This window comes from Hylobates moloch, unplaced genomic scaffold (genome assembly GCF_009828535.3).
Source record: "Hylobates moloch isolate HMO894 unplaced genomic scaffold, HMol_V3 SCAFFOLD_3, whole genome shotgun sequence".
Lineage (NCBI taxonomy): Eukaryota > Metazoa > Chordata > Mammalia > Primates > Hylobatidae > Hylobates > Hylobates moloch.
In genome coordinates, this window is record NW_026652278.1 from 44,319,817 (window position 1) to 44,340,367 (window position 20,551).

Sequence of the window (20,551 nt, forward strand, 5' to 3'; positions counted from 1 at the left end):
AGGTGTTAACGATGTTAATAATGTTCTGTGAAATTGTTTACATGCTACGGAACACCAGACCAGCTCTCAGATGTCTGGGGCAGCTCTTTCTTTTCAGGGAACTTCTGAGTTACTGCTCCCGTTACTGCTCCTGATCTTTCTAAAGCCAAAAATTACATAGACAAGAAGGACTACCCAGAAAAGCAGCGTCAAATAAGATTTTATGCATTCACAGTTGAAATGAGAGCAGATATCTTAGGAAAAGAATACGCTTAAGAAAGAGTACAGTATATAATCTCTCTCTCTATGTGAATTAAAAACCCATCTCCACGTCTATTCAAGGAAGGATTTAGGCAACTTGAGATAGACCACATCTCCCCATTCTCATGAGACAAGTTCCTAGAAGAATGTGCTGGACCTCTTGACTTTTTTTTTTTTTTTTTTTTAAGATAGTCTTGCTGTATCACCCAGGCTGTAGTACAGTGGCACTATCTCTGCTCACTGCAACCTCCGCCTCCCAGGTTCAAGCGATTCTCCTGCCTCAGCCTCCAGAGTAGCTGGCACTACAGGTGTGCACCACCACACCCAGCTAATTTTTTGTATTTTTAGTAGAGACCGGGTTTCACCATGTTGGCCATCCTGGTTTTGAACTCCTGACCTCAGGTGATGCATCTGTGTTGGCCTCCCAAAGTGCTGGGATTACAGGTGTGAGCCACTGCACCTGGCCCGTCTTGACATCTTACAAGCACAGCATATCATTTAGATCCATGTATTCTTCCATAAACCCACCAAATCTCAACATTACTTAAGTAATGAGAATCCCCATTTTATTCCTTGAGTATACTCTAATAATAAAAGTAGGCAGAAAAATTCTCTAAGCATAATGACAGCACAGAAATGGAGGTTAGAACCATTCAGGGGAATGAGGGAAAGGAAACTAGGCCCATGTAGCCCTGCTGTGAAAGACCAAGTTTGCTGAAAAGGAAGAATGATTGTTAGTCAAACATTGTTTCATCTAGGGTTGAGCAAACCTAGGCCATTAGAAAAAACCTTCTACACCTGTCAGGTGACCTGATGTAGAGGGTTCTTCGCAGATATTTGCCATCTTGTTAATTTTGGGGCTGTGTGCTCTGAGTACAAGACAATTGCACCCCATCATAGAACAACCATTATTCTATATTTGGGGCCAATGGGATGTTTTCTTCTGAGGTTTCCTTTCTTGCTCTGCAGCTTGGGCATAAGGAGAAATATTAAAACCTTTTACCTTTACTTGTCTTTGTGCACACAAGATGATGTTGCTCAGTAGTGAAGGCCACCTGGAATCAGACCGCCTGGGGTCATTAATGGACTTTGCTGCTTACTGGACGTGTGATCTTGGGATAGTTGGTTCACATTTCTAAGCCACATTTACTTACCCATGGAATCAGAATAGCACTAGGACTTTCGTCATGGGGTTATGTTGAGATGAAGTGGGATATTGCATGGAAAGCATGTCTCATTTAACAGCATTCAGTAATTGTGAGTGTTGCTTTCACAGTGTGGGACAAGTCCCCTTATCTGTGCAGTCTGTGCTGACCATTAGCTGGAGCCCTTCCCTGACTACAATTTTTCCCAGTGGGCACTGAGGGAGAGGTGTCTCATGTCATATCTGACTGTGCAGCTGCTGAGATAGGGGTGTCCTGTTCTGAGCTTCAGGCCAGGGCAATCTAGATATTCCCATCTCAGGCTCAGGTCAGGGAGCCCTGGCCATATCTACACATAGAGCCCAGCAGTACCTCTTGGGCAGCAGGCATTCAACCCCTCCCTAGTGAGGATGGACCTGTGTAGGGGGAGAAGAGATTTTGGAATGGAACTCATTTCCTCTCAGCTCTCTCTCCAGTTCTGTATCAGATGGGAAGCTTCTAGGAGGCCAACTGTGTTTTCAGATACAAATGTCTTCTGTAAGGCACTAGCCCTGACTCAACTCTAAAAGGGATAGAAACATAAGCAAATACTGAAATGAACATTAGGAGAGCTGCTTACACTGAGAGTAGTATGACTTTGGAATTTTCATGCATTAAATTATTGCTTAGTAACAGTGTGTCAGATAAACAGAGTGAGTGTTTGTCATGTGGTCGCTGAATTTGGCAGCAGTCCTGGTTCTGTGAGGCTCTGGCTCAACTGATTAGTATTCAGGATCTGGCCCAGTGTGTCCTTGGATAAATACAGCCATGAACCACACAGGACAGAGCAGCAATAAGGAACAGCCAACACATTGTGCAAGAGAGAGAGAGAGCATGAGTGAGAGAGAGAGAGAGTGTGTGTGTTTGTGTGTGTGTGTGTCTACAAATAGGAAAAAGCAATGGAAACTAAAGAGAGGGAAACTCATTTCTAATGGGCAGGATGCCTACTTGTAGAAATGAAACTTAAGCATTGGAGAAATGAAACTTAACCACTATCAACATTCTAGAACCAGCTCGATGTGTTCGACTAACTAGCAGAGCGAACATGATTTCACTTAAACTCTGAGTTTCCTCATCAGGTATAGAAAAAGGTTGGCATGGAACCGTAGTTTACAACCTTGGGCTGCAAACTATAAAATTCCTTGGAAATCTTTTAAAAATGCAGATGCCTGAGCCAATATCAAGCCCAATCAATCAGAATCTCTGGAAGTGAAGCCCAGGCATGAGTATTATCAGCAAGTTTTCTGAAAAAAGTAATCCCAAAGTGATTTTTTTGTGCATGGTTTAAAACCACTAGACTAGATTTTTGCTACTCAGGATATGGTCTGTTACAGTGGCATCATCATCTACTAAAAGCCTAGAAATGCAGAATATCAGGCCCCTCCACGGATCTCCTGAATGAGAACTTGCCTTTTAACATGCCCAGATGATTTGTTGGCACATTGAAGTTTCACAGATACTTTTCCAAATGATCCCTGGATCCCTTTCAGGTCCAAATGCTTTGGATCAGGGACTCATTCCTAATAAATACCTATCTGTCTATGAGGTGCTGAGTCTAGAACTTTATTTTTCTATGCTTTGGTTTCCCCTTTTGCACCTTAATAATCCATGCAATACCAGAAAGGATGTAGGTCAAAGTGCGTTGACCTCTACAGAGAGTGTTTGATGTTTGCGTTTGAGAATACTCATATTTGCAAACTTGCACCAATCATGTCCACAGAGAAAATACTCAGCTACTAGGAACTTCTCTGCTCTGAAAATCCTGGTAATCTTCATACCACCTCAGGGGTCTTGATGGCTATCTTTGGGCTACTCTGATTTGCTTTTCTGGCTGACTCCCATGTGTTCCAGTTCTAACTGAATTTCTGTGCTTTCATTGTTTTACATGTCAAACATTCATTCACCTGGAATTGTCTATATACATTGTAGGAAACATTTACATCACTGAACTAGACTCAAGATATTTCATAGATCCTATAATGTCTATTGGAAAAGTCCTCAGTTCCTGGAAAACAAGTTGTTTTTAGACTGTCTGAAGTATCTTGGGACTTGAAAAGTCCACGTCTATAAAGGAAATGAGAAGAAGTGAAGATGCTTTCTAGATGCAATTGAAATTTAGGATTATAAATTGAGCTGAAAAAACAAGTTCTAACAGTTGTGCCGTTCCCGTGGTTCTGGGAAACCCAAAGAGGTTTAAGGAACCTGTGATCCAAACATATTGTTAGCATGGCCAAGGCAGACTTCATTGCTCTAAGCTCCTTGTCCATTTCTAAAATCAGCAAGCTATGAATTATCATTAGGTACAGGCCAGGTACTCTGCTGGGACACATAGGGCATGTTTCCTCTTCTCAAGTGACCTGTCATGTAGCAGGAGACAGATTGATAAGCACTTAATTTGCTTTTAATAAAAACAGTACACATTGGTTGCTTTGAAATAACAGAGAATTGGATGTTTATCTCTTCCTGAGGTTCATGAAAAACTTCCTCGGTTAACTTTTGGTCTTTAACCTGAAGTGTTTGGCAAAATCATGATCCCGTTGTCTCCTCCACTGGAAGAATACTCCCAAGACTGTCTAGTCTGTGAGCAAGTCTGACCCCAAAGGGTCCCCATGGCTACTCTTGCAGTGTGCAACGATGCTGGCTGCGCACACTAGGGGAAAGGCTTTGGACTAGGACCATAAACCTGTTCTTGTATCTCAAGTCATGGTAATCCTGCAAAAGCAGATAAGAAGGAATGTGCAACGGTGAAACTGCCAGCTGACTACCAAATTAGTACACTGGAGACGGGAAGTTTTATGTGATAGGGGCCTCTCTGAGGGGCTTCCTCCTGCCCTCTACCCTCAAGTAGATCCCATATTTGTGTTGTTCCCTTCTTTGTGTCCATATATACTCAGTGTTTAGCTCCCACTGGTGAGTGAGAACATGCAGTATCTTGTTTTCTGTTCCTGTGTTAGTTCGCTTAGGATAATGGCCTCAAGCTCCATCCATGTTGCTGCAAAGGACATGATCTTGTTCTTTGGCTGCGTAGTATTCATGCAACCAAAATTTAGAATCTTAAATTAGATAGGCTAAAAAGAACATAGATCAACACCCATGTTATTCTTATAGATCTGAGAATTCCAAGGATGTTTAAGGTTCCAACAGTAAAAATAATTGGTCAGATGGTAGGCGATCTTCACAAGTAGTACTCACAAGCCTCCAAAGCAGCATTCATTGTCAGGGGCTTCTCGTCAGTTCAAACGTTCAGCAAACCAGTAATTCTTACCTGTGTTATGCCTGGCATTCTGAGAACACCAGTTGGTAAAACGATGGAGATGCCTCTTCTTCCCCTCCATCACTAGTGGTTTGCTGTCTCGTGGGAGACAGAGACAGATTAGAACATATTTGATTTTATTGTACTAAAACATGCACAGTTTAGATGCTGTGTAAGCACGGAGAAAAGAAAAACTACTTTGTGAGGCTCATGGAAGACATTTTGGATCATGTTATTGATCTCCAGCCCTAAGGTAAATAAAGAGTTATAGTTCTGATGTGAACTAAAATGGAGAGTCATGGAATTATCAAGATTCCCCATCTGTAAGCAGGCCACAAACTTAGCCTTATTAACCCATATGTCTTAAGCCATATGCATTAAGATCATGAAGTGGCAGTGGCACATGATGTAGGAGTGGCTGGTCTTTCATTAGATACTCTTACCCACCAACTTAACCAGGCTGTCTGTATGAGTTCTGTGATATCTCCTTTTGGTGGGATCTGGCCAATCCCTACTTGGGCTGATTACTGCTTTAAATGAACAGTTCTCAAATGGGGGCAATTTTGCCCCTGTGGGCATCTGGCAATACTTGGAGAAACTTTTATTCTTTTTCTTTTTTTTTTGAGACAGAGTCTCGCTCTGTCGCCCAGGCTGGAGTGCAGTGGTGCGATGTCGGCTCCCTGCAGTCTCTGCCTCCCAGGTTCAAGCAATTTTCCTGTCTCAGTCTCCGGAGTAGCTGGGAGTACAGGTGCCCACCAGCACGCCCAGCTAATTTTTGTACTTTTTCAGTAGAGATGGGGTTTTCCATGTTGGCCAGGCTAGTCTTGAACTCCTGACCTCAGGTGACCTGCCTGCCTAGGCCTCCCAAAGTGCTGGATTACAGGCATGAGCCACCACACCTGGCCCCTAGAGACACTTTGGATGATCACAACTGGAGATGTGGGTGCTACTGACATCCATTGGGTAGAGGTCATTGCTGATGCTAAACATCCTATAATGTACAGAACAGCCCCTCACAGCAAAGAGTTATCTGGCCCCAAATGGCAATAGTGCTTAGACTGAAAAACCCTACATTAGTTCCAAAAGGACTTTCTGCAGTGTTAAAAATGTTCTAGGCTGGGTTGGGTGGCTCACACCTGTAATCCCAGCACTTTGCAAGGCCACATTGGGAAGATCACTTGAGCATGGGAGTTTGAGACCAGCCTGGGCAACATGCAGAGACCCTGTCTCTACAAAAAATTAAAATTAAAAAAAAAAAAAAAACTTAGCCCCATGTGGTGGTGTGAGCCTGTAGTCCTAGTTAGTTGGAAGGCTGAGGCAGGAGGATTGCTTGAACCCAGGAGTTTGAGGCTGCAGTGAGCCATGACTGTGTTGCAGCACTCCAGCCTGGGCAACAGAGACAGATCCTGTCTCAAAAAAAAAAAAAAAAAAAAAAAAAAAACACACAAACAAAAAAAAATTCTAAATCTGTGCCACCACTAGCTATATATTACTATTGAGCACTGCAAGTGTAACTAATGCATCTGAGGAACTGAGTTTTAGATTTTATTTTAATTAATTTAAATATAAATTGAAATAGCTGCATAGCGGCTTCATATCAGACCACCCAGCTCTGCATAAAAGCTTGCAGTGTCAGATGCTGGGGGTTCCCCCACATACCTGATGGAAGCAGCACTTGACTTCGGTAGCACATACCAGTTTCTTGAGCTGCAGCTTTTATAGCTTTAATATAATTCATTAAGAAACTTCCTACATTTTCTGGGCACAGTGATCTTTGGCTGTATGTGGGGAATACAGTATGCATTCCTGCTCCAGAGGAGACTAGGAATGCCATTCTCTCTGCCTTTCCTTCCATCCATATATACTGATGAATCTCCTTTTTAAAAAACTCAAAAGATCTGTGTGCTAGTATCTAAGACTTTATATTCAGGGGATAATTTGCTGAGAAGTAGCAGCTGAAGGCAGTAGAGGGCGCAAATCCCTCTACAAAGAAAACGCTTCTATTTAGGAAAAACTCATTAAAAAGCATTCTCTGTTGTCCGTAGAATATTCTTTTATGACTCTTCATTAATCTCCCTCCTTCAGCTTTTTCATGAACTTTCTGAAGTTTCTTGATAAAGATAACTCCAACATACCAGTTTTCAGAACTTAGCTCAATGGCTTGGTTCCCAGGGTGGAGAGAAACCGCTTCTTGGCTGCTCACTGCTATCCCCTCCCCAGCTGCCTGAAATGAAAGGGCACAGCGATGACTTTTAATCAGTGTCCAGTAGAATAGGCACAGTCCAGGAGCCCATCCTGGCAATTGAATCTAGAAGCTTGCAGAGGGAAGACGTGGTCTGTGGTCAGTGGTTTCCTCAGCCCAGTGTCCTATTTACCAAGCACTAGTTGGAAGGGCACTTAAGAGACATTCTGGGGCCCCAGAAAGGCAGGAGACTGAGTTTCTCTTCCCTGAGCTTGGAGTGAATGCTTCTTTTGTATGCACAAGAAGAATGTACAAGTAGAATGCTTCTGTTGTGTATACAAGTCATTCTAAGGAGTTTTTCCTTTGCCGTAGACTGTGGAGAAGGCCGTGGAGTCAGCACTGTCCATGGATAAAGATTGACATTGAGCTCAATGAATATAATCCAGTCTCTGTGGTAGACACCTGGCAGCTCCAAAGAATTCCAGAGCTGGGGAGAGCAGATTCAGATGCCTTCTAATCATTTGTGTGTGTGTGTGTGTGTGTGTTTTGTGTTTGTGAGTGTGTGAGTTTGTATGTGTTTGTAAGTTTGTATGTTTGTGTGTAGTTAAAGTGATGCTCTGGGGGCATATCTTTCTCTGTCTACTTTGGATTCCTCCAGATTTTTTTCTCCATCCTTAGCAACTTGAACCTGAGTTATAACTAGCACCAAGCCAGGGCCAGAGCAGGAAAAGTGGACAACTTACCTAATGTGTTAGACCTGGCTATCCCTTTTTTCTCTCACCATCTTAATTTTAATTTGCTTTTTGTCACCATGTTTATATCTTACATACATTGACAGCTCAATAAGTACATTTTAAAGCAAGTATTAAATATGTATATATTTTCCTATAACGCACTTAAGACAATGGTCCCAAGAGAGCAGTAAGCCCATGAAATCCATCAGCAGAAGAGAGAGCAGAGTTGGTGGGTGGAGGGGTTGGGGAGGAAGGTGATGAATGTCTGCTGAGCATGTTTATGGAAGTCCTCTTTGGAATGCTTGAGACAGCTGGGGACCCTTTCTGGTATTCTGATCCATTTGGGCTAAAGCTATCATAATTTAGGCCTAACACACAAATGTAATGAAGCCAAAGGCTTGTGAGGTGTGGTGCATATAGATTATACATAGAAGCATAGCCAGAGTTTACAATAGGATCACTGGGGAAGTTTTCTTAATAGCTCTGTGCCAGTGGAATATGAATTCACAAGTTCACCACACTATTTTCATTCTTCCCTCCTTTTCTCCAGGTCGTGTGCCCCATAGAAAGCACTCATATGCAGCTCAACGTCAACAAAGTCAATCGATGACACTTCAAAGTAAACTTTGTTTGTTTAATGGTTTCTTCCCAGAGCTTTGACAGGCCAAGGCAGGAGGACCGCTTGAGGCCAGGAGTTTGAGACTAGCCTGGGCGACATAGTGAGACCTAACTCTACAAAAAAATAAAAAAACAAAAAAATCAGCCAGCCATGGTGGTGCACACCTGTAGTTCTAGCTAATTGGAAGGCTGGGGTGGAATGATTGCTTGAACCCAAGAGTTCGAGGCTGCATTGAGCTATGATCATGCCACTGCAGTCCAGCTTTGGTGACAGAGCGAGGCCCTGTTTCTGAAAAAAAAAAGTTTCTGTTTCTGGCACAAGTGAAGTTCATGCTGTACTGAAAACCTTAGTTAGCAGTAACACATACAAATGCTCAAAACTCACAGTCACAGTTCTCTCACACATAATAGGTGCTGGTTACTAGGGAAACCAGCTTTGGTTTCCAGCACCAGGGGAAGGTGTGAAGGAGCACAAAGAGATTCAAACTCTCCCTATCAGATTTATGCGAATGAACTTGCCTGTTAGCCAACTTCTGTAAATAATGCAATCTAACTTCTAGTAAATTTTCTATGTAACTTTTAACCAAGAAGGAACAATATGTCCTTTGGTTTCTATATGCCTAGATGAGCCAGTAATAGGAAACTATAGCCATCTTGTTTATGAGAATAAGAAGCGGTTTAGAAACAATTGCAGGACAGAGCTAGAAGCCAGAAGCTAAGAGCTGTCTGATTGGAGAAGTGTTGTCTTTACAATCTCTAATCAGCAGATCTCTGTCTTTTTTTTTTTAATTATTATACTTTAAGTTCTAGGGTACATGTGCGCAACGTGCAGGTTTGTTACATATGCCACGTTGGTGTGTTGCACCAATTAACTTGTCATTACATTAGGTTTATCTCCTAATGCTATCCCTCCCCCTCCCCCCACCCCATGACAGGCCCCAGTGTGTGATGTTCCCCTTCCTGTGTCCAAGTGTTCTCATTGTTCAATTCCCACCTATGAGTGAGAACATGCGGTGTTTGGTTTTTTGTCCTTGAGATAGTTTGCTGAGAATGATTGTTTCCAGCTTCATCCATGTCCCTACAAAGGACATGAACTCATCCTTTTTTATGGCTGCATAGTATTCCATGGTGTATATGTGCCACATTTTCTTAATCCAGTCTATTATTGATGGACATTTGGATTGGTTCCAAGTCTTTGCTATTGTGAATAGTGCTGCAATAAACATGTGTGCATGTGTCTTTATAGCAGCATGATTTATAATCCTTTGGGTGTATACGCAGTAATGAGATGGCTGGGTCAAATGGTATTTCTAATTCTAGATCCTTGAGGAATCGCCACACTGTCTTCCACAATGGTTGAACTAGTTCACAGTCCCATCAACAGTGTAAAAGTGTTCCTATTTCACCACATCCTCTCCAGCACCTGTTGTTTCCTGACTTTTTAATGATGGCCATTCTAACTGGTGTGAGATGGTATCTCATTGTGGTTTCGATTTGCATTTCTCTGATGGCCAGTGATGATGAGCATTTTTTCATGTGTCTGTTGGCTGTATAAATGTCTTCTTTTGAGAAGTGTGCGTTCACATCCTTTGACTACTTTTTGATGGGGTTGTTTGTTTTTTCTCTTGTAAATTTGTAAAAAATTTTTTCTTATAAATTTGTAAAAAGTTCTGGCCAGGGCAATCAGGCAGGAGAAAGAAATAAAGGGTATTCAATTAGGAAAAGAGGAAGTCAAATTGTCCCTGTTTGCAGATGACATGATTGTATATTTAGAAAACCCCATCGTCTCAGCCCAAAAGCTCCTTAAGCTGATTAGCAACTTCAGCAAAGTCTCAGGATACAAAATCAATGTGCAAAAATCACAAGCATTCCTATACACCAGTAACAGACAAACAGAGAGCCAAATCATGAGTGAACTCCCATTCACAATTGCTTCAAAGAGAATAAAATACTCAGGAATCCAACTTACAAGGATGTGAAGGACCTCTTCAAGGAGAACTACAAACCACTGCTCAACGAAATAAAAGAGGACACAAACAAATGGAAGAACATTCCATGCTCATGGATAGGAAGAATCAGTATCATGAAAACGGCCATGCTGCCCAAGGTAATTTATAGATTCAATGCCATCCCCATCAAGCTTCCAATGACTTTCTTCACAGAATTGGAAAAAACTACTTTAAAGTTCATATGGAACCAAAAAAGAGCCCACATTGCCAAGTCAATCCTAAGCCAAAAGAACAAAGCTGGAGCCTTCATGCTACCTGACTTCAAACTATACTACAAGGCTACAGTAACCAAAACAACATGGTACTTGTACCAAAACAGAGATATAGACCAATGGAACAGAACAGAGCCCTCAGAAATAATATCACACATCTACAACCATCTAATCTTTGACAAACCTGACAAAAACAAGCAATGGGGAAAGGATTCCCTATTTAATAAATAGTGCTGGGATAACTGGCTAGCCATATGTAGAAAGCTGAAACTGGATCCCTTCCTTACACCTTATACAAAAATTAATTCAAGATGTATCAAAGACTTAAATGTTAGCCCTAAAACGATAAAAACCCTAGAAGAAAACCTAGGCAATACCATTCAGGACATAGGCATGGGCAAGGATTTCATGTCTAAAACACCAAAAACAATGGCAACAAAAGCCAAAATTGACAAATGAGATCTAATTAAACTAAAGAGCTTCTGCACAGCAAAAGAAACTACCATCAGAATGAACAGGCAACCTATAGAATGGGAGAAAAGTTTTGCAATTACTCATCTGACAAAGGGCTAATATCCAGAATCTACAAAGAACTCAAGCGAATTTACAAGATCTCTGTCTCTAGATTTTATCTTTAGCTGTGTTCCAGAAGGAAAGTCAAATCTGCCCCTGCACAGAGATCTGTAGTGGTAGTAGGTAAGGAATTCAAGGAGAGGCCAGGAGAGCGCCTTGGAAACCCCATGCACTGGTAATAAATCTCCTCACCAAAATTAGAAAGGAATTCTTCACCCATGTCAGCTACAGGAAGCGCTCCATATCCTTTCCCAGCCCTTAAATATCTGTGAAATTTGTCGACAGTCTCCAATTCTGTGCAATTCATGGAAGGCTAAATGCTTCCTTGATGTGTCTTTTATTTGTAGGTAGATGTTATGGCTTCTTTTGCCTCTTATTTCTGCATAGGCAGTTTTAGTTTTCTTGCTTCCCACTCAGACATGTAAATTCACAGCTTCTTAGAGTTAGCAACAATTTAAAATTCTACTCACAAATTTGATATCTTGGTTAATTTTACTATAGATTTTTGGATACAGAGAAAGAGCAAAGAGTATATTACACACTACCTAGCTCTACTTGTGCATCTCAAATAGGGGGACTTTTTTCACTTTCTCTTTTTGTTATGCACCTTAACTTCCCTTAGGTCAGAATGACTGACTAATTATATATATAATATATATATACACATATATATTATATATATATACATATATATGAGTACTTTAGAACTATTTGGCTTTCAAGGACTAAGAACTATCTTAAACAAAGGATTGGATTTGTTATACAGCTATAATAATTTATATTATAAGGTATCTCAATAGTCTGAAAGTATAGGAGAGAGATGGGCCTTAAGAAGTAAAAATGGAGCTGAGATGCTATGGTGAACACAAGAATCTTTTCTCTCTTTCTGCCCATGTGCTTTGTTTGTAGATCTTCTTGTGGGTCAACATCTTTGCCCATATGAAAAAGTTGACTTCCTATACTCCCTGAATATAAATCTCCTTTGAACAGCTGACCTAGTAGACTGAAAATGGAAGTTGTCAATTCCAACTGCAAGTTCTCAGGAGTCTGATTGGTCTGGCAGGTGACAAGTACCTAATGCAACACAAATCAAGAGCGACAAAGGGGTGCAGTGATAACGGAGAAGTGCTGATATTGCAGCCACAACCATGTGGATAGGTGTTCATTAGCCAAAAAGTGGGAGTTGAGCTGATGATGCGATGTGTGCCACCAGTTTTGTGTTGCTTCCTGTCATACCTTTTTGAAGGCAGCGATCAGGGAAGATTTATCTGATATTTGGATTTAGATATGATAACATTTAACATCTCAAAAGATAGGGTTCAGGCCAGCAGCCAGTCTCAGGCTGTCTCATAGGACAGCACAGCTTCACTTTCTTTTCCCCTTTCAATGTGTGAAGGAGCACAATGAGATTCAAACTCTCCCCATCGGATTTAAGCAAATGAACTTGCTTGTTAGCCAATTCAGTAAAGCACTAAAATTTTTTTCCTCTAGCACTTGATTCAATTTCTATATTTAGCCTCCCCCACCTTTTTTTTTTTTTGATGGAGTCTCGCTCTGTTGCCCAGGCTGGAGTGCAGTGGCATGATCTCAGCTCACTGCAAGCTCCACCTCTCGGGTTCACGCCATTCTCCTGCCTCAGCCTCCTGAGTAGCTGGGACTACAGGCACCTGCCACCACGCCCGGCTAATTTTTTGTATTTTTAGTAGAGACGGGGTTTCACCGTGTTAGCCAGGATGATCTTGATCTCCTGACCTTGTGATCCTCCCGTCTTGGCCTCCCAAAGTGCTGGGATTACAGGCGTGAGCCACCGTGCCCAGCCCAGCTCTTTTTAATATTAGGCAATTGTATTAGCTTCAGACTTCCCATGACATTCCTGAAAGGGGCCATAACAATAATAAATCTCTTGCAATAGCTTTTATTAATATCATGCAGGCTGAGTGCTTTCTGGTAAATGTCCTCAACTTTTTGGTATTCACCTCCCTCTGCAGACATGTTGGCTAGGTCCACATAAACCATTGCAAATGTGAGCCTTTGCTCTACAGCAAATTCAACATGAGATAAAACTAATCTTATTATTTTGTCTACAGTTTCTCTATCCTGCCTTTAGCTTTTTTTTGTCTGTTTCCTGCAGCAAAGCCCTATCTGATGATGCAGGAAGGCAGAAGAGGGTGTTCCCTGCAAGGCCATTTTTAAGAGCAGAAGAGCTTTATCTATACTTCCTTTTCTTTGATAAAACTGGGCTGCATATTGAAAAACATAGGTCTATGAAGACATACTGATGAGAGCTTTTTCAATGTGCTTTTCTCCTTCAGCTTCCTGTCCTTCATCCTGAAGCTTCAGGGCAAGGAGAACCTTAATGTATGCATCTTTTGGATTTAGACTGACAGCTCATTTTAGGCAGTGCAGAGAAAATGTCTCATTACTCTCTGTTGTGTTAAAACTGACCAGGCAATAGGCAGTGATCACATACCCAGTGCTGAATTCAGGATTTTCAGGGCCCACCTCTAGAGCCTTTTCAAAGCAGGCCTTGGCCCGTTCGTAATTCTTTCCTCCACATTTCGCCAAGGCCCATCCTTCCTCACAGTTCATCTCAGGACACTCCATTCTACAGCGGGAAGCATTTGCAAACTTCTTGCAAATGTTCTCTACCTTATCCAGGTAAGTCTGGGCTTCTGCCAGTCTGCCCATGTGGTGATATACCCAGGCAAAGTTGCCCCAGGTCACCTGCCCTTGTGATGATACTGGTCACTCATGTCTGCTTGGTTGGTGTGTTCTCATTCAGCTTCTTTCTCTAGTGCTTCCTCATTCTGGCCTTTCCAGTGTTTCACATAAGCTAGTAGGTTGTGCATTCCCGCACTGTATTTTGTGTCCACGAACTGAATCTCTTCCAAGACCCTGTTTTCTAAATCAGGAATTTCAAGGGCTTCAATTAGCAACCGCCATGTAAAGTGACATCTCAACTGCTCAAGCCTATCCTTGACTCAATGATTATCAGCATTTTGACTGTGAAAATAAACAGGAAGTATTTGCGTGATTTTCTGATGGAAATGGAATGCTATCTAATGAAAAGATAGGTAGGAACATTGTTAAATAGTTGGGCACAGTGGCTCACACCTGCAATCCTAGTACTTTGGGAGGCCAAGGTGGGCAGATAGCCTGAGCTTAAGAGTTCAAGATCTGCCTGGGCAACATGGCAAAACTCTAGCTCTACAAAAAATGCAAAAAAAAATTTATCTAGGCATGGTGGCACACACCTGTAGTCTCAGCTACTCAGGGAGGCTGAGGTAGGAGGATTGCTTGAGCCCAGGAGGTTGAGGCTGCAGTGAGCTGTGATCATACCACTGCCCTCCAGCCAGGGTGACACAATGAGATCCTGTCTCAAAAAAAAAAAAAAAAAAAAAAAAAGGCGGGTGGAGGGTAGGGGGTGGATTTTTTTTTTTTTTCACCATATCTGTTTTCCAGGAGCATGGGGCTTAGGTAAAGTTTAACATTGTCAACGTCATTCCATATTGCCAAGTGTTTGGTGCTGCCCCTGCAATATCCTAAGGAGGAACCATACTAGGCTGTGAAGCCTTAGTTAAAAATTATCAACATCATGATATCAGCAAATGCATTTTTGTCTGCTTGAATACTGGCTGAAAGGGATTAAATCTGCCAGTGACTTATATTAGTTTGAAAACTAATGCAGTTAGATAGGTTTTGAACTCCTCAATGCTATATGACACTTTCATTTCTCAGGATGCCATAGCAGAAGACATGCATCAAAAAATTAATAATGCTGTCAGGAGAAATGAACCTGGGGCAAGGAGAAGCTCTTTCTCACCTTTCTCTAGGTTTCCAACTTGGTCCATTAAGATTTGAAAACAACTGCTTCTTTCCCCAAGGCAGAAATAGTGAAATAAACATTTCTAGTTTTATTCTTCCCCCCAAAACAAGACAGTGGGCAAAGTGACTCTTCTGAATAAACTCAGTATCAGGCATGGTATTCTCCTTTTTCTTACAAAGAATTATTTCTTAGAGTCATCAACATGCCAAAAGAGAATTGGTTAGGAGCAGCTTTTGAGCCAACTACTCCTTTTTGCCCAGTCCTATCTATGAAATATTGGAGGGTCTTGTGGGTTGAATTGTGTCCACCAAAAAGATGCTCTGAAGTCCTAGCCCCCAGTACCTGTAAATGTGACCTTATTTGGAAATAGGGTCTTTGAAGATATAATCAAGTTAAGATGAGCACATTGGGAGGACGCTAACCCAATGTAACTGATGTCCTTATAAGGAGAGGAAATGAGACAGAGTCAGGCACACACAGAGGGAAGATATAAAAACACAAGGAAGGATGCTATGTGAAGAGAGAGCATGGCACCTAAGAGGAGGCAAGGAAGGATGCTGCGGGGAGTTTCAAAGGGAGCATAGCTCTGCTGATACCTTGATTTTAGACTCTTGAGCTCCAAAACTGAGAGAGAACAAATTTCTGTTGTTTTAAGCCACCCAATTTGTGGTACTATGTTATGGCAGCCCTAGGAAATTAATACACAGAGAAAACATTGAAGCAGGAAAGATCATTTAGATTGACTGCTGTGACGTTAGGGAATCCCCATGTTTGATGGGGAACGAGCCAGGTGGGGTGGCTCATGCCTGGCTCATGCCTTGGGAGGCCGAGGCGGGTGGATCACCTGAGGTTGGGAGTTCGAGACCAGCCTGACCAACATGGAGAAAACCTGTCTCTACTAAAAATCCAATTCTTTTTAAACCATCACTCTTAGCCTCACATGCGCCACTTCTAGTCTCTATGGTGCTTGTGCGAATTAGAAAAGAGTGCCCTTTTCTGTGAGTATATGTGTCCCTTGCCAGGACACTTATCTTGGTGAGCCAAATGCAGACTGGGTTTCATTCTCTTCCCTTACCCCTTTGGCTAATGAATAATCTGAACAATAATGCTTGGCTGCCTTGGTGACAAGCAGGAGAGATTTTTCCATTGTGTTGATTATGGGTGTGTCCTCCCCGACATGGGCCATCTTTTCCTCTCTAGATTGTGAGCCACAGGCACATTCTGGGGTGAAATGTTATTAAACAGTAGTTGTTACTCTCTAAATAGATGCTAGGCACTTAAAATCCTCCAGGTTCCTATTTCTTTTAAAAACTGAGCAAATAAAGGGCAGTAAGATAGTTCATTCTCATATGTTTTATGATTAGGAAGCAGAGAGTCAGGGAACCTGGTTAACAACCCAATTCTGCCCCACTTAGTGCATGTGTGATTTTAAGTAATTAACTTCAATTTCCAAATACTTCATTTGCAAAATGACCCAGTAAGAGTTATAATCATTCCTAGTTATAGAACTATAGTGAGAATGCTGAGGTAACGCAGTGAGAGATCAAGGCAGAGTGAGCTAATTACCAAGCAGAACATAGAACTTAGTCATTAGCATTAGGGTTGGCATTATCATGTGTGTTTGTGTGTGTGTGTGTGTGTGTGTGTGTCTGTGTGTGTGTGTGTGTGTGTGTGTGTGTGTGAGAGAGAGAGAGAGAGAGAGAGAGAGAGATAGACATATCCAGGCCCCCAGTGGATGGGTCAGAGGAAGATGCCCATCAACCAGTAGGTGACAGGTGTTTTCCCATGTGAGCTCCCGTTTTGTCAATTTTTGGCATTTCTGGGAGGAGCAGCCCACCTTGCCATGGTCTTGAGCCTCTGGGATTAGGGGCAGCTTGATGAGGGCTTCAGTCCAGCATAATCTAGAGGTTCTCCTTGAGGCCCTTCAGGTCAGAGGGCTCTGGATACACCCGAGCATTTTGCTGAAAAGCCTCTTGGGCAGGCTGGCTGCTAAGGCCCTGGGCAGGTCAACCTGGTTTCCTGGTCAACCCCATGTATAGCACTAGGATTAACATGATTTCGTGACCAGGAATGCAGTTAACAAAAATAGGAATCTCTTAGTAGTGAATCTCTCTCACCAATATCCTATTCCTCAAATACTGCCCTACAGGGCATTTATTTTTATTTTTAATTAACTAATTCATCAATTTATTTATTTTATTGAGACATAATAGTTACATATATTTTGGGGTACAATAATATAAAACATATGTGCCCCCAAATGTGTCCCCCCTCTCTAAAATATGCCTTAGGCAGACTCTCCAGATTAAGTTGGACTGAGGCCCACATCAAGCTTCCTCTATTCTCAGAGGCCCAAGACCATGGACAGGTTGGGCTGCTCCTCTCCAGCAGTGCCAAAAATGGACCAAAGAGCAGCTCACCTGAGAAAACCCGTGGCACCTGCTGGCTGATGGGCATCCTCCTTTGCTCCATTCACTGAAAGAACTGATATTTTGATACATGTATACAGTGTGTAATGATCAAATCAGGGTAATTGGGATGTCCATCATCTCAATAATTTATTTTTTCTTTGTGTTGAGAACATTCCAATTCTTCTAGCTATTTTGAAATATACAATAACTTATAGCCACCCTACTGTACTATCGAACACTAGAAATTATTCCTTCTATTTAATGATATTTTTGTGCCCGTTAACAAACCCCTCTTTATCTTCCCTCCCCTCTACCCTTCCCAACCTTTGGTAATCAACATTCCACTCTCTATGTCCCTGAGATCCACTTTGTTCTTAGTTCCCACATATGATTGAGAATGTGCAATATTTGTCTTTCTGTGCCTGGCTTATTTCACTTAACATAATGACCTCCAGTTCTATCCATGTTGCTGCAAATGACAGGATTTCATTCTTTTTTATAGTTGAATAATATTCCACTGTGTTTATAAGCTACATTTTCTTTATTCATCCACTGATGGACACTTAGTTTGTTTTTATATCTTGGCTATTGTGAATGGTGCTCCAATGAACATGAGAATACAGATATCACTCTGATAACTTGATTTCAATTTTTAAATATATATATCCAGCAGTGGGATTGCTGGATCATATAATAAATCCATTTTCAGTTTTGGGGGGAAACATCATACTGTCTTCCATAGTGGCTATACTAATTTACATCCCACCAACAGTATATGAGGTTCCCCATTCTCTGCATCCTCACCAGCATTCGTTATTTTTGTTTTTTTGATAGTAGCTATTCTAACCAGGGTGAGATGCTATCTTACTATGGTTTTGATTCTGCAGGGCATTTAATGGCCTTCCTGGGACTGTGGCTTAGGCGGCCAGATTATCTTCTCACCGCGTGGAGGAGCTAATAGGAAGTGGTCTCAGTCCTTCCTGCAGACCTCTTTGCAGCAGGCAGTTACAGGTATTTAAATGGAGGAAAATGCATCTGAGAATAGGGTCCTCTTTTTTTTTTTTCTCAGTTCTCCTTCTCCTGACACTATATCAGATGAAAAGATTCTAGCAAGTCAGTCAATATAATGTTGAGAAAAAAATACTTTCTGCAACTTACCAGCACAAAACCAAACAGGAAAACAGGAATGTGTACCTTTTGAATAAGGTATACCTTAATTTTGGTTAGGTTTTATATCTCTTAACATCTGTTGAAAAGATAAATCTTATTTTAATGGTTATCATCACAATAAAACCCCAAGCACTGATGCTTTCAAATAAAAATTGAACATAGCTACCTTTAAAATTCTTTTATTTTACTACCTACCTTTGATCCATTTTAGCCTGAAAAGATTAAAACTCACTCCTCCCATCATCCTGTCTCACTCAGCTCCTCTCAAACCTCAGGTCAGTTTTGTCTGGTTTGCAATTCTATGAACATCTCTTGTGATGTTTTCATTTGGTTAGAATTATGACACAAATGTAATGACTTTTACTGTTAACACAACTTTATTTTCTTTCTGGGGCTGTGTCTGTTAACTTAACAAGAAAGCATAATAGAAGAGTTAGAAAGTTTGCCTTTCTTAGGAGGAGTCTGCAGGGAAATTTGCATTCAAGAAAAATACAGGAATTTAAAAATATGCTAGAAACAAAAGTCCAGGAGCACCAAGAGGTTGACTTCATAGTTTCTGTGAGAGACACAGTTGCTACGTAGTGCTTGGTTCCAGCTGAGAGGCTCCTGAGGTTTGTCCTGTGTCCTTTGGTGCTTCTTAGGCAAGTGAGGAGTTTCTATTCAGGGAGGATTGCCTGGTGATCTTGTTTCTCATGTAAATAGGACTGCTATGGTATAATACGAAATATCTCCTTAGCCTTTGTTCCTGGTTCCTGTCACAGAGCTTTTAAATTCCTTGGAATTTCCAACACTGATAGGAAGCATGTTTTCTTATTCATAACAGACCCCTTTCAACCATGCCTGAGTTTATGTTAATGAAGTCACACTTTTGGGGGCCCCTAGATAGTTCATTATGGGGGCTGGTTGCCAGAAAGACCAAGGCATGATTAGAGGGTTGGAACTTTCAGCCCCATCCCCCAACCTCTGGGGAGGGAAGAAGGGCTGGAAAGTGAGTTCAATCACCAGTGGCCAGTGATTCAATCAGTCATCAAAATCTTACCTATATATTGTGAACCTCCATAAAAACCCCTCAAGCAGCAATCCCCAACCTTTTTGGCACCAGGGACTGGTTTTGTGGAAGTCAGTTTTTCCACAGACTGGGCAGGGATGGTTTCAGGATGATTCAAGCACATTACATTTATTGTGCACTTTATTTCTATTATTATTACATTGTAATATAAACAAAATAATTATACAACTCACTATAATGTATAATCAGTGGGAGCCCTGAGCTTGTTTTCCTGCAACTAGATGGTCCCATCTGGGGGTGATGGGAGACAGTGGCAGATCAGCAGGCATTAGATTCTCATAAGGAATGCGCAACCTAGGTTCATCGCACGGAGAGTTCACAATAGGGTTTGTGCTCCTTTGAGAATCTAATGCCTCTGTTGATCTGACAGGAGGTGGAGCTCAGACAGTAATGTGAGTGATGGGGAGCAGCTGTTAATACAGAGGAAGCTTTGATTGCTCGCCTGCTGCTCACCTCCTGCTGTACAGCCCAGTTCCTAACAGGCCTCGGACCGGTACCAGTCTGTAGCCCAGGGATTGGGGACACCTGCTCTAAAGGATGGGGTTCTGAGAGGTTTTGAGTTGGTGAACACATTGAGGTGCTGGAAGAGTAGCATCCCAAGCAAAAGCATGGAAGCTCCATGCCCACCCTTCCTCCCCCTACTCACCCCATACCTTGCCCTATGCAACTCTTCCATTTGGTTGTTCCTTAGTTGTGTTACAGGAAAGGGGTCCCAATACAGACTCAAAAAGGGGGTTCTTGGAGCTCACACAAGAAAGAATTCAGGGCAAGTCCACAGAGTAAAGTGAAAGGAAGTTTATTAAGAAAGTAAAGGAATAAAAGAAAGCCTACTCCATAGGCAGAGCAGCAGCATGGGCTGTTCAACTGTATATACTTAAAGTTATTTCTTGATTATATGCTAAACAAGGGATGGATTATTCATGAGTATTCTGGGAAAAGGGCAGGCAATTCCCGGAATTGAGGATTCCTCCCACTTTTAGACCATATAGGTTAACTTCTGAATGTTGCCATGGCATTTATAAACTGCCATGGCGCTGATGGAAGTGTCTTTTAGCATGCTAATGCTAACTTAT

General features: G+C 41.7%; 1 protein-coding gene and 1 pseudogene across 3 annotated transcripts in view; one reads left to right on the plus strand and one right to left on the minus strand.

Moving 5' to 3' along the window:
• Window positions 1-20,551, plus strand: part of LIPA (lipase A, lysosomal acid type) — a 216,059-nt gene that overhangs the window by 38,708 nt on the left and 156,800 nt on the right. The window lies entirely within an intron of this gene.
• Window positions 12,837-16,014, minus strand: LOC116480639 (interferon-induced protein with tetratricopeptide repeats 1B-like; annotated as a pseudogene).